Below are 15,486 nucleotides of genomic sequence, written 5' to 3' on the forward strand. Positions count from 1 at the left end.
AGGGGCAGGCGGCCATGGGGATGGGCTGGCATTGCGCCCTCACTGCTGACAGAGAGTGACTCAGATCCCCTCCTGGCACCAGCCTGCTCCGGCAGTGCAAGCTGTTCCTTTGGCTCCTGGAGACTGGGCTGGCTCTTCCCTTCTCCCCTAGGATGGAGGCCAGGGAGGAGGGGTGCTGGTGTCTGTGTTCCCACCCCCTCCCCTTCTCCCAGCACAGGGGTGGGAGAGGAGGAAGTGCAGACTGGGGTTCTGGGCTCAGGGTGCACTTCCGACAATGCTCTCACACTGTTGCAAGCCTGTTTAGCACACACACAGCAGGACACCAGGCATGCTGGACAGATGACCAGGTGATGCGGTACTTGCATAGAAGGCTTTCCTGAAAAGTTACCATCAAAAACTGGGTCAGGTGAACAGATACTGATGGAACATGGGCAGTGACTCAATGGCATGACCTAAGATTGTTCAGCACAAAGTGTTTGTACAGTACTTTGTAGCTTGCAAAATCTTTTCACACTCTTAATGTCAATTTCCTCACAACCACCGCAGGAGCAAAGTGGTATTCCTGTGTGTGTGTGTGTGTGTGTGTGTGTGTGTGTGTTTAATCTGAAGCTCAGAGAGGTTAAGTCACTTGGTCACTTGCTGAAGGTCACATAGATGTTGAAAGACAGAGATGAGAACCTTAACCTGGATCACTGGTTTATAAGAGTTTTATTAACCCACACACTTGTGCCAGTTTTCATGAACTCTTAGACATAAGCAGTTGTCATATTTTAACCCTTTATTGTAATGTCACATGAAGAACTATGATTATCACTGGTGCCTCTGGAGACATCCACACCTTTTATGCAGGTAAGTAAACATTGGGAGTCCCCAAGGTTTTGAGTTATGAGTCACTCATTGATCAAATATTTCCTATTTACCTTGTTCATTAGTTATTACTATTCATACCTAGCCTGACATATTTCATTATGTTGAACCATCTGAAATTGCCATTTTTTGTTGGTCAAAAATGGTCAAGTATCAGCCATATTTTGAGGTTCAACTTAGTATATCAAAGATGCCAGATAAACATCTGTATTTGATTTAAGAGGATATACAACATTTGGGAGTTCATATTTTCAAAACAGAGTCTCCTTCCTCAATATATATCATGGAGTAAATACAACCCCAGAATGTTGTTGGAGGATAAATCAGATATATATAAAAGAGCTAATTTACTTCAGTGCCTATGAGATTACTCTGAAATTAGCTTTGTCTGAGCCCTTGTTCTCTGTAGACAAAGGCAGTTGAGACTTACCCATCCAGGAAGACTCCAGGGATCTTGGAGTCTAGTGGTTGGTCAGGGAGTGTTAAGACCAAGACCTTGGGTTCAAAGTTCCTTGGCTGGATTTCTGGGTCTGCCATATGCCTGCTCTGTGACCTTGGGCAAGTTACTATTCTCTCTGCTGCTCAGTTTTGTTATCAGTGGAACAGGAATAATAGTATGCTTAGCTCACAGAGTTGTGAAGATGAAGATAATGAATGCAAGCGGTTAGAATTATTCCTGGCATCTAAAAAATGCTCAATTTTAGCTCCTACTGTTACCTTTATAATTATTCTTAATATTCTTATTCCTTGGGAGACAGCTTTCTTGGCACACGATAGAAGATCCTGCGGCCTTCAACCTCAGGGATAGGTTTGTAGCTTCTGGGAATGCTGTTATGTCTGATCTTTGAGTTTCCTTTGACTAGGCTCTATGACTAGGTCTCCCTTCCATGGGAGAGGTCTTCATAAAAATTTGGGGAGTGGAAGCCAGTAGAATTATCCTTGGCCACCCAGAGCATCTGTTGTCTGAATTCTCTGGATTGAGTGAGACTTCTCATGTTTCATATCTCTAATTATATGAAACACTGTGCAACATTTGGGGGAGCACAGTCCAAATAAGACCACTCTCATCTCTGACACCAGCTATAAGTTCAGAGGTCCCTAAGACCACATTTAGTTTCAGTAATTTGCCAAAAGCATTTGCAGAACTCACTGAAAGCTGTTATACTTATGGTTATGGTTTATTACAGTGGAAGGTTACAGCTTGAAATCAGCCAATGGAAAAATCCCATAGGGCAGAGTCCAAGAAAAGTTCCAAATGTGGAGTTTCTAGTTGTCCTCTCCCTGTAGAATCAGGATAGCATTAGAGAATTACAGTTGACCCTTGAACAACACAGGGGTTAGAGGTGCCAACCTCCTGCACAGTCAGAAATCATGTATGACTTGACTCCCCAAAACTTAACTACTCATAGCCTACTACTGACCAGAAGCCTTACCAATAACATAAACAGTCAATTAAGACATATTTTATATGTTATATGTATTATATACTGTATACTTACAATAAGTAAGCTAGAGAAATACTATTAAGAAAATCATAAGGGAGAGGTGCCTGGGTGGCTCAGAGTATCCAACTCTTGATTTTGGCTCAGGTCATGATCCCAAGGTCATGGGATCAAGCCCCACATGGGACTCCATGCTGAGCACAGAGCCTGCTTAAGATTCTCTCTCCTTCTCTCTCTCTCTCCCTCTGCTCCTTTCCCCCCCTTGCACACATACTGTCTCTCTAAATTAAAAAAGAAGAAAGAAAGAAGAAAGAAAGAAAGAAAGAAAGAAGAGAAAGAAAGAAGAAAGAAAAGAAAAAATCATAAGGAAGAGAAAATACATTTATAATACTCAAATGTATAAAAAAAATCCACATGTAGTTAGTGGATCCACACAGGTCAAACTCATGCTGTTTAAAGGCACTTTCCTGACATTGATGAGTGACAGTATACATGAAGTATTGCCAAACAGGGAACTCTTCCTTCAAGCCTTGGTGTCCAGTTTTTGCTTGGAGCCCCATCACACAGGTGTGACTGACTTCCCATGTGGCTAATCTCGGTTCCCCAGGCCCTCAGAAGGTTGAGTGTTACCATGTGACCCAAAGCCTTCACCCTACATCATGGTTTTTTTTTTTTGTGGCTCAAAACTTACACTACAAATCACATTGTTACTATCTAGCTGGCTTTAGATCCTCAAGCAAACAGAGATACTCCTATCAGCCATGACTTTCTAAGGGCTTAGGGATTGTTTCCTAGAAGTCAACATTAAAGGAAGCCCTCTTTCTGGCAAGGTTAAATTCTTTACCACGCAGGTTCTATGTAGGCCCTGTGGACACCAAGATAATGGGGCATAGCCCCTATTCCAGGGAGCTCTTAGTCTACTGGGATAGAAGGTAAGTAACCAGTGTAAGTGAGCCAGGGTGTGGTTGCTGTAGCACCCAAGGTCACTGGAGGACGTGGTAGTGAGGTTCTTCCTGGGAGAGTTGGCATGACTGGTGACAGTGGGAATAAGGCCAGCCTGGCTAGTGAACTTTGTGTCCCAAGGTTTGGAGATAAGAGGTTTATGACTTATTCTGACACACTGATCAGTTCCACTGGCCCAGAGGATCTCCACATCCAGCCTTCCTCCCTGGTTCCCTGACTGTGGGACCTGGAGGGCAAGGGGAGGGTTGAACCTCCCAGAACAAATGGGAAGCTCAGCATCTCAGTAGGTTGAAGTAGCCTCCAGGCTGAGTGGAAGTACATGAATGATTGGAGACAAAAGTGTGTAGACATGATTATGTAAGCTCTCAGAGACCTGTCCACCCATCGGCCCTCACTTGGAAACTGCTCTGTCTAATAATTGTAACTGCAACACAGGATGCCTCTGGAATCAGATCAATGAGGGGGCAAGGCTGTTCTCCCTCCTCCTCAGTCTTCTCAGTGGCTATCCTGGGTCCCCCTGGGTGGGAGGAACACCCTCAGATGCTCTTTGGCACAGTTTACTTGCTGGCCAGTGCCATGTTCTCCACCAGACTCATTCCCATCTCTCACCACTGCCAGGAGTTTGCTTATCCTGACACTGACCTCACCATCAACACTTTGATGAAAAGCTAAGCTCCACATCCCTTTTCCCCTCCACCCCCATGCATTTCATGTTCTATTTCTGGCCCTCACATTCCTTCTTTGGGTCCATGGGGAGAAGCAACCCTATTAGACCAATTCAGAGGGATGGTCACACCTGTCAATCTGCAGAGAAGTGGCCTTGCCAGGGGGACCGCCAAGTGTCAGTGGGGACTGCAGAGACCACACCTGGACATAGCCCAGTGCAGTGGGACCCCATGGTCTTATGTCCCAGGATGTTTCACCATCCGACTTGATTTAAGCCTTGTTTACAGGGACTGGGCTGCACAGTGCTTGCCACAGTCTTCCCTTTCTTCAAGGAAAACAGCAGACTCAGGCTCTCATCTCAGAGCACCAATCTCAGCAGCCACCTTTGCATAACTTGATGACTGATTATGCTTTTTTGGGGGGCGGGGGAAGGGGGTTTCCAGGCAGCTTTATGTTTTTACACTTCATGATATTTCTCAAAACCATGTCTTGGCTTCTCTGTATATGACCTCAGGGCAACAAGTAAAAAGAAACTTGGTTCATTCAATTCATGAATATCTATTTTAAAAATTCACTATAAAACTGACACTAGTGAGGTGCTAGGAATTCAGAGATGACAAAGACAAGGTCATGGTGCTTGAGGAACACATAGTCCAATGGGGAAGACAGGCATGTAAATAATGAACTGAGCAGTGAAGTGGCCAATGTTAAGAGGAGAATAGATGATTAATTTTTCTGTAAGGAGTGACAACTGGGGAGGGGTTGCCAGAGAAGGGAATGGTTCAAGCTGGCCTTGAAAGAACACTAGAGCTCCCCAGTTGGAGAAGAGAGAGAAGCTGTACAGGCAGAGAGAGCTGCATAGACAAAAGCAAGGAGGTATGAGAATGCATGATGTGTTCATTGAGGACACAGAAGAATCAAGGACAGCACCCACAGCTGCAGCAGCTGTGTGCTGTACAACTCCAGGGGGTCAGTTATCCAGGCTGCAGTGTGAATGGTGCAGTCTGGCATCCTGCAGGGTGGTGGCCAGAGTGTAAATGGAAGCAGTGCAGGAGGTATAGCGAGGGATCATGGCAGGCTTCACTTTCATGTCATCTGTTGTTTGGTCATCAATAAAAAATTGCTCAGCAAATATTGGTTCAGTAACTATTGAGTATTTGGGATTTTAACATATTTCTGCCATTTGTATCTACCTTGCAAGTAGAGGCTCTTGAGGCCTGTCTCTAATAATACTTAGCACTCCTGCCTAGCAGAAGGTCAGCACTCTTCAAACCTGGGAGGCATCATTAGCTCACATTTCAGTGACAGGTGCATGTAAGTCAGTAGTGTTGAGCCTCTATCGCCCAGCATCACAGAGATCTTTGAGCAGTAGGGGATGGTCACAAGCATCTAGTTCAACAACCTCGCCAAATGAATGGGGAACTGAGGTCCACAGGAGGAAATGACTTCTTCAGAATCACACAGGTAAACACTTTTAGAACATGGACTAGGAGACAGATCAGCTACCTTGAACTTAGCAACATTTCCACCAAATATCTAAAAGAATTGTAATTGAGTACCATTTATTTGTCTTTCCTAGAAAGGAGGATTGTGCCTCCACCAGTTTAAGTAACTCCAGCTGCTCTGATAGTAATCCTGGAAATCCCAGTGAGCTGACACAATAAAAGTTTATATCATATTTTCATGATGGCCTAGTGGGGAGACAAAAGGGTGTGGGGCTTCTGGCTTGTGGCAGAAAGAATGGAGAAGATACATTCATTCTTAACTGCCTGATCTGGGGGAGTGACACACATCCCATTGGTGGGAACGATCACAGATTGCATTTAGGTGCAAGGGGGCTGGACAATGCAGTTTAGCTGTGTGCCCAGGTACACAATATGCATTTAGCGAGCATCCAACCACAGTTATAATGAGTCTCTGTCATAGCTATTATCCCTGATGCTAGCAACACAATGGCAGTCAATCAAGTAGTTATCTGGTCTTTATCCCTGAGCCTCTCCCTGTGTTCCATTCTCAAAATGGAAACTCTGGCCCACAAAATGCAGTGGCCTGTCTAAGGTCAGATCCAGTTATAATGTCCCAGACATAAACCCAGGGGTTCTAAATTTCAGGGTTCACTCTTCTGTCTTCAGGTGTATCTGAAGGCATCTGTGTCTTCTCTCAGAGGACCAAGTTCTCAGCACACCTCTGAAGGGTTGTGTGCAGTGGTGGGAGGTCCAGGCAGGGGGGCCCCTAGGGAGGAAGAGGAGAAAGGAACATCTCCAAGATGTTTTTCCTCATCTGCCAGCCCTGCTTTCCTCTTACTCTGTCATGGAATTGTTTATTTTTCCTGACAGTGGGCACCAGGGCTCAGAGTACTTGCCTGCAGGAAAGAGCAGTGGGGAGGACTCCTGGGCCCGGATGTGTGTGGGTATGTGTGCTGTGGGCTCATGCTCACATGGTCGCCTGCTGCTTTGGTTACAACTTTGTTTGTCCTGTGGTGTGGGGCAGAAAGCAGTTTCTTCCCACCTCTGGGCACCAGAGGTCATTTCTGGGGGAAGATTATTTTTGGGAAAACATTGGGTTGGAAAAAGGCATGCCCAGTCTCCTGAGCCCTTGAGTAACATCTGAAGCCCCTTCCCCTGGGGTTAAGGGAACTCTTCTCGGGTACTTGGTACACGTGTCACCCGTTTCTTCTATCCCATCCTTTCCAGGGCTCACCAGACTCCTCATTCACCGCCTTTGGGTATTCCTACAGGCACGTGGAGGGCAAGAGGAGGGCATGAATCATTTGATTTGAATCCATTCTGAAAACATGTCAATGGATTGTTTGGCCTCTTTAGAATCACTTCTCAGTTCCTGGGGTCACCACCCCTTAATCTTTAAGCTCTTTTTACTAGCAACCTTAATTCAGGTTGTTGAAGCTTAAATACAACAAATTTCTCTGTCTCTCTCCCTCTCTCTCTCTTTACCTATTTATTTTACTTGCTTATTTATGTATTTGAGAAAAGGGATATTAAAATTTCTTGAGCTCTTTGGTGATAGGCACTGTGTTAACTGCTTTCATTTACTTTACTATCTCATTTTATCTTCAAAGAAACATGGTATCAGTCACTGTGTGGAAGGCACTTGATTAGACACCGCACAGGTCAAACATGATTTTAAAATGGTGAATTTAAAATGTATTCTCTGTCATGAGTGATAGCATGGCAGCAAGGCCTTGATTACTGAGTGAGCTCATATTTTGTGTCAGGAAGTGCACAGAGTACTAGATACGCAACACCTCATTTATCCCTCAGAAGGAATAGGAGGTAGACAATCCTAGGAGATAGACATTATTATACCTATTTTAGAGTCTAGTAACCTGAGTCTTAGAGAGGTGAAACCACCTGCCCCAAAGCACTGAGCTGGTATGTAACAGAACTTGTGTTTAACCCGTGTCTGGCTGACTCTAGAGTTAAGGAATGGACTATCACAAGTAATGCAAATAGAAGCCAGAATCATGGAAAAGACAACACCAGAGTTACAAGTGGAGAGCCAAGGAAAGGGAAAGGTTAATTAATTCTCAATGGGGATCTTTGGAAGGTGACCTACATGCATTTGAATTTGAATTGGTCCCTAAAACTTGTCAGAGCTCCCTAAGGCAGAGTTACACAGGAGCAAGTCTAATGGGAGAGAACTCCATTTCCCAAAGCTAGAGCTTCTACTTGAGACAAGGTCTCAGGAACCCACCGGAGCCATAGAAAGAGCCAGTTCATGTTTATCCCCATTTGTCTGACAACTCTGTCGAGTATTGTAATAATCCCGATTATTACAGAGATATTTATAGGATGGTAAGAATGATTGCATTATTGTAAAGAGCAGGGTTATCCCCTCCCATTTGGTACACGGGTCATTAAAGGTCTGCTCAAAACTGCTAAGGCCCAGAGAAAGTTCCCTTCCAGGCCTGTGGCACCCGCACTGTGGGAGCACTAGGCACATCCCTCCAGGGAGAACAGGCCTATGGTAAGCTGAGAGGCCCTGGAGCAGCCTGTGGCCCCTGAGACCCCGGTGAGGGCAGTGAGGCAGCAGCTCTAGGATAGGGCAGGAGGTGTTCTCTTGCCTGCCTGCCTGCCATGCAACCTCCATTCTCCTTGAGATCTGAGCTTCCCAAGACAACAAAACAGAGTCTGTGTATTGTCATCTCAGGAATAGCTTGAGCCATTGTTCCGGGATATTTCCAGTCCTTCTCTCTGGAGGCAGAGGCTATAGAACCAAATGTAGGGAAGCAAGGGGCCCCCCAGCCCACCCAGCTGACCTCTATTCCCTGCTTGCTCTGTGCCCAGCTCTGTGCCTGAGGCCAGTCCATGCTGCTGCTGTCCCTGCTGATAAAGGCTTCAGGTCTCTTCTCGGAAAACAATCAGAGATGAGCCAGAAAACAGACGGTGACTCACTGTCATTAAGCAAATGAAGTGTTATTGAAGTAGTGATGTGCTGAGGATAGAGCAAGCATAATCCAGCTGCAATTACAACAGGAGAGACGGAAGGCTGGCAAGAGAGAGATCTCCCTGGTTGTTGGGATGGGGAAACTGAACAGACCGGCAAAAGCTGTGTGTGACTTCTGTAGAGGTTTACAATTATGATAGACATGCCAGATTACAGGAGGAGGGGGCAGTAAATCTTGAAGGGTATTCACTGTGATCAGGAACCCTGGGGAGAGTATTCTCTGCTTCTGGGGGAAGGCAGTGCTCCTCAGATTTTAGTGCATCTCAGGTCACCTGGAGATGCTGTTACAATGCAGACTAGGCTTCAGATGCTCTGGGTGGGGCCCAAGAATCTGCATTTCTAACCAGTTCCTGTGGATCACTGTTGCTGCTGCTATTGCCAGGCTGAGAACCACACATCCAGAGCAAGGTGGCAGAGAAGGAAGCAATAGGATTCTTCCAAAGCAAGTGGGTTTAAGACTCAGCCATGACTTTTCAAGATTGCTTTTTTTTTTTTTTTAAACATCCCGAAGTATTTATCTGGGGGCAGAGGAAGTGAGGACCAGGCACAGAGAGAATGGATTCTGTTTGTGCAAGATGAGCCAAGGGCTACTTAGGAGCCTGGGTCAACCACTGAGCCCAAGGAGCTACCCAGGACCCAGTCCCCAGAAGACCCCCATGTGCCTGGGGCCCTGGGAGTCATGTTAGGACTCACTGCCCTGGGGCCGCAGGAGAGGGCCTCATGGGTGGTGGTGGAGACAAATGATTCTAGCTTTTTCTCCAAAAGGCATACATTCCAGCCTCACTTGTTAAGACCAACAGAGTCTGGGAATAGCAGGATATTCTGAATTCATGAGAAATCCAGATTATGGAGTTTGTCAAGAGCTGTCCTGAGGTGACATCTGCCATGGGCAAACCTACAGGTCCTGGGTCCTCTCTCCTGACAGACAGTTCACCTGTACCAGTCCCGTAAGTTCTCCTGGAAGTAGGTGCCGCGCAGGAACTTAGACAGTTAGCCCTCTGTGGGGTGTGGTGGGGCAGAACTCGCCCCTGAGCATCTTGTTTACACCACCTATCAGCTCTGGTCTTCTTCCCTTCAGCTGAGGGAAAAAGTAGACTTCAGCCCAGGTTGGTCTATTTGTGACAAGTTCCAAATTATGAGGATCCGAATTATAAACCACCCTGAAAACTGGAAGGGTCTGTATCATTTATTTACACTGGATCTCTACGGGGCAGGGCAGGACACTGTGGAGGCTTATCCCAGACAGATAGTCCTTGGCTGAGGGACCAGGTAGTGGTCAGTGACATGGCCTCTTGAAACCCCCTTCTTGGCTGGATTGCTTTGTTGGCCCCAGCAGTCTAGCACTCTCAATCTGCCTCTTTACAACCTCCGATTATTAGCAACTGCACTCTGAAGCAGGGCCCCTAGACCAGCAATTCTCAACCTGGTGTGATTTTGTTTCCAGGGAAATTTAGCAATGTCTGAAGACATTTTTGATTGTTACAGTTAAGGGCAGGTCCTACCGGCATGCAGTGGATAGAGGCCAGGGATACTACTAAATGTACTACAATAAACAGGACAGCCTTGCACAAGAAGGAATCATCTGGCCCAAAGCGTCAGTAGTGTAAAGGTTGAGAAATCCTTCCCTAGACAAGTGCCCAGGGGTCCTGGGCTGACCCAGGGGAGCTGGATACACAGGAAGCCCAGCTGGGACTTTGTCAGAACACTTGCCTCAGGGCAAGGTGTTAGGGCTCATTTTCTCCCCTTAAAATAATGAGGATCCTTATAATTTGCCCTTTTACTTGCCTTTGTCAACTGCCTTTCATATTGTTGTATTTTGGTGTGTCCAGCACTGAAGAGGTTTTAATAAGTAGTTCTGTGATAGCAGGTGAAATAGTGGGGGCACCAGAGTCTTTCCCTGTGTTATATTCCATACTGGCCGTTCTTAGCAACACTCCTTAGTTAGGGTCAGGTAGGGAAAAGGCACAGACTGTAGCCATGCATCAAACCATGCAAGCATTAAAACACTGTGGATATTTAAGAAATGGTAACTAGCATGGTTATAAGCACCCAAAACTTTTATGAAATGCTTGTTTTCCCTCCCAACCTTGGGTGGCCAGGAAGAGAAATTAAGTCCCTAAAGTCTAGGAGTAAATACACTAAAGATGGCAAAAATCACAGGTAGAGAGAGATTCAGGATTCATGCTAAACAAAATGGTTACATCATAACTCTACGTAAGCGAGTGATCTGCTCACCTATCTGCATACTGAGTTGCATTTTGCCAAACCTCAGGTCTGAGGCAGGGGGTGTTGGAGATGGGTTAGTATGTTTGGGCATGTGTGCCTCTGTGGATGCCATGTGGGTACCAGGATGAGGATACTCCAGGGCGCCATAATGGGTAAACATATTTGTGGCTTGGTGCGCAAGACTGTGTGCGGTCAAATGGATTTGATTTCCTGACAATATATATGAGCACTTTGGAGCTTAGTCTTATTTTGTGTTTTTTATTCTTCTTAGCCTCCATTAGAGGTAAACATACTGGCATTATATAAATACTATACTTTTATTAGTTTATTTAGACTTGTCTACTGCCTCTTTCCCCCTCAATAAAGGATCTGAGATAGGTCACAACTAAGGATACAGAGGATATAGAGAAAGGCATAGATGTAGGTAGACTAAGCTTTCTAAAGCAGGAATGTATTGTGTACGAGGTTTAAAAAATTATGCTAACTCTGTAGGCCAATCTAGTCACTGTGATTGTCATGTTTTTCTCAGAGCATCTTTCCAGCTAAAGTAAAAAGGGAAAGGGTATAAAATAATATAAACTTTTTATGTGTGACCTTGAATGACAAAGTGAACAATTCTCCCAACTATGATTTTACAAACAAATGCCGAAGTGGTTTTGATAACAAATCTTAATAGAAGCTGAGGGCACAGTATTCAACTGCAGGTTAGTGAAGACAACTCCCCAAAGCTCCTAAGGGGCCACTGCTCTTGGGGTTTCACTTGTATGGGCTCAAACTTGAAATGCTCAGCAGAGTAGAATGTCACCATTCCTTATATTCTCTTCCCTAAATATAATTTCTTTGGCTGAGCTTTTTGCCAGGAGTTGCTTACAGATAATTTGAGGCGTTACTTCCTTATAAACTCCTGGATGTTGGTCTTCTAGGTCATAATTAGAGAGATACCTTATATAAAAGTGTCCATACTTGATTTTGGCATCAAGTAGGCACTCTGCATTAATCTTTTTGTTTGTTTATTTTTTGCATTTGTTTTTTCATCTGTCTGTTCATCTGCCCATCCATCCATCCATCCACCCATCCATCCATCTGTCCAACCCTCTCCTAATTTTGAACAGAGTGGGAGGGTGTAATGGCTGACATGTTATTTATTTAGATGAGCTTATAGGTCTGTGAGATGGAGGCTGCCATCCTCCAGGCCCCATAAATCCCTGATTGTCACCTGGAATTGTGAAGGCCCGTGGGACAGACTGGAGATGAACAGGCCCAGTTGGTTAGCAGGGAAGCAGTTAGTGATATATGGACAAGCCAAGCTGTGGGAGGGAAATCTGAAAGGCCATCCTCAGAGTACCTAATTAAATGGGTTCACCAGCTAAAACCAGGCTACAAAAAAGGCTTTGTGGTGTTCCTCTCGTAAAAGGAAAACAACCCATTGCTTGTTCCATTTCTAGTTACATATTTGTAATTGAGGCCATGCTTGTTTGCACAGCCAATTCTATGGGTGCAAATCAATTTATTTTTGTTTTTAACACTATGCTATTCAGTTGCCAAGAAACACATCAATTGCTTAGTGGTTTATCTAATTCATCCTGTTGGCTGTCTGCAATATGATCCATTTCTTTGTTCTTGGTTAAACCAATCATGTAACTAGACTGTGCCTGAAATTCTGCTCTTATCACCATCCCCCATCTCCTGGGCAGGTGCACATACATCCATGTACACATGCACATGTACACCTTTGAGGGCCCAAAGCTTCAGAAAGAGCAGACAGCTCAGAGCAGGTACAAGCATCCTCTAACCCTCTGAAATCCCCTTGTGACAACCCACATAGCTGTCACATCCTGAGAAACTAAATTTGAATTCTTCAGGAGCTGTGCTATTCTGGCTAATGAACTATGAACTTTCTTAAAGTTAACCAGAACATTCTTTCCTTGTCGTTTTTGGTTGTACCATGCTACTGAGAATATTTCTGTAACCCATTAGTCCCTTTTCCTACCTTGGCAAATACCATAAATAATTAAATCTACCTTTGAATGATTAAAATTCATTATTATAAGGATAGAGGCTCATTAAGGCATAAAGGATTTTGGAATGAGACATACGTGGCACTGGATTTCAGCTTTAAATGGCACTTACAGGCCGTGTGACTTTAGACAAACTGACTTAAATTTTATTAATCTCTGTTTTCCTTTTTGGTCTGCAAAAATAGAGATGATCATATTTGCCTTATAGGGCTATTATGAGACTTGGAAATAATGTAGGTAAATTGCCTGGAGCATAGTTGTACCCTGCATATGGTAGCAATGGTTGTTTTGGCTTTTATTATTCCAGAGAGTATCAGACAAACAGAGTTATAAAAGGTGCAGGAAATTGAAATTGAGTCCAATGTGAACTGTGCTCAGAACAGCCTTCTGAAAAATTGAATTCTGATGCCAAAACCAATATCCTTTTTATTAATAACATTGGAGTTTCATGGGTAAAGATCCACATCTGATGTATCTAATTGGTGTTCTCCTGAAAGCTGCTGTTATAAGTGGTCTGTGAAGGTCTATGGCACCCACTTGGGGGAGGGTTCCATTTCTCCATCATCTGGCTTTGCTGGACGAGGGAAGAAATGCAAGAGTGGGAGTCCTAGGGACTTTCGCCACAGCCACAAAGGGGAGTGAGGAAGGGGCAGAATTGGACCTTCTGTCCTGGATCCTGCAGCTGTTATCTGGTCCCCAAGCCACATGGGTTTCATTCTTCACTCCATGTGATGGGGGTTGGTTATGTCCAGCAGAGTGACCTGTTATTGAGCAGAATCAGACTTGAAGAAGCAGACAGACAACAAAACATGGTTGTTGGGCATCTTAAGCCTCTAGTAACTTTTAAGGCAAAGGGCATTTTGATGAAATACCAGCAAATCATAAACATATGGATTGCAGTTCTTGGCCTTGGATTCTTAGATGCAACCTTAAGGAGAAAAGGGTTGGCAGAATGTGTTGTTGAGAAGTTACCTACTTGACCTCAGCTGAAAATTCCCATGTAGGGGAAGATCCAGATGATGATGTCAAGAATAATGGTGGCTCCCAAGAATCATGGCCATACCACATTTCTAAGAGCAGAACTGTATTCAATCAGTCATGTATTTGCCAAGCCACAGCTTACAACGAAACCTCAAAGAGTCCACTTGAGGGAAAAGAGAGAGCTAAGGCCACTTAAATGCCTTTCCTTCCCTTTCTCTTATTCAGAATGTCATAAAATCAAGCCTGGCATCTTCAGCTAATAAGGGATTTGTGGGACAAACCTTAGAAGAGGAGAACTAAGAAATACTCAGCTACTAGTCTCCTGGGACTATCTGTTTCCAAGGCTGGATTTTTAATTATTAATTAATCGCAAATTAGTAAATAACAATAAATGATAAAAAAAAGTGTTACAATGTCTTCTGGTACTCTGGAAATGCTAAATGTCAATCCCCATAGTATATTCTCAACAAATATAATTAAATGCCTACTACATGTCAAGTGCTCTGCTGGGCACAATGGAAATCATGGAGAAGCACTGTTTCCCCCCCTACTCTAAGGGAACTCAGAGTCTGGGGAATGCAGGGCCATCATGAAAAGGCCACTGGCTATACCAGGCAGTAAGTGCCAAGTGTCATGGTGAGCTGGCCCCCAAGTTCCAGGAGACCACTGGACCAGAAAACATGTTAGGTGGGAATCTGTTTTCTCCTTGTGGGTTTCAATGACATCAGTTTCAATGGGAGAAATTTCAACTGGATAGGTTATGTCTTCCAGACAGTAAGAGTTTTTAAATCCCAGGGGAGGAATTTTTAAAGGGGTCAGGAGATATCATTTTTTCCTGGAACCTTTGCTCCAAGTGACCTGTATTTTCAAGGGGAATGGGCCATAATGCCCTTGTTCTAAGGACTTAACATTCGTGACATTGAGTTGCTACCTGAACTGAGCATGTACTACACCCACATGCATGTGCAGTCGAAGCTAGACCACCACCACCTCCTGCTTCCCCCAGGACCCTCTACCCTGCCCAATGTCCCAGCCAGAGAATCTGACACCAGAGAACCTTCCTGGACATAACCAGTTCTTACTGCTAATAGAGTCTTTGCCTGATTGCCTGCTAGATACACTCAGCATTGATGTAGCCTCTGTTTTTCTTGTGACAATTTGGCTCTGCTCAGCCTCCTCTCTGGAGTTAAGCCACCCGTTCTTAAAGGGATGCCCCAAGGCTGTCTTGAAGCTCTCTTTCTTCTTCTCTTCCTTGATCTCCCACCATCTTCTCAAATCTCTACTTGAAAAAAAATTCTCCCCTAAAATTTTCCAAGTATTTGAAGCACTGTGGTATAAAGGAATGAGCTCCAACTTTGGGGATAGATAAGTGTCCATTCAAAGCAGGACTTAGCCACTTGCTAGCTGTGTGGCTTTGGGTAAGCAAATTGGCCTCTCTGATCCTAAGTTTCTTCATCTGCAAAGTAGAGTTGCTAGGAACATTAGAGGATGCCATGGGCAAAGCATCTAGTATGGTGACCAGCATACAGTAGGCAGTTGTTACTTTTAGTGCGCCCCTTACCCAAATTTCATTTCTTTTCACATGCTTGCTTACACTAGCGTAATTAACTTAGTTCATGAAGTGCCATTTTATGAGACAACACATTGTTAAATACTTTCCTAGTCACTGTCTTGTTTAACCCTCCCAACTGGTTGTGTGTCAGAGATGCTATTTTCACCATTTTTTAGATAGAATTATAGAGGCCAGAGATCAGCAATGTGAGACAGGCTCCCAGAAGACTCCTGTAGCACCCCTCCCATCATCTGTCCCATTTGCCTCATGGTTATTTACTTATCTCATTGAAGCTGGTCAGACATAT

Source organism: Leopardus geoffroyi, chromosome B4 (genome assembly GCF_018350155.1).
Source record: "Leopardus geoffroyi isolate Oge1 chromosome B4, O.geoffroyi_Oge1_pat1.0, whole genome shotgun sequence".
Taxonomy (NCBI): Eukaryota; Metazoa; Chordata; class Mammalia; order Carnivora; family Felidae; genus Leopardus; species Leopardus geoffroyi.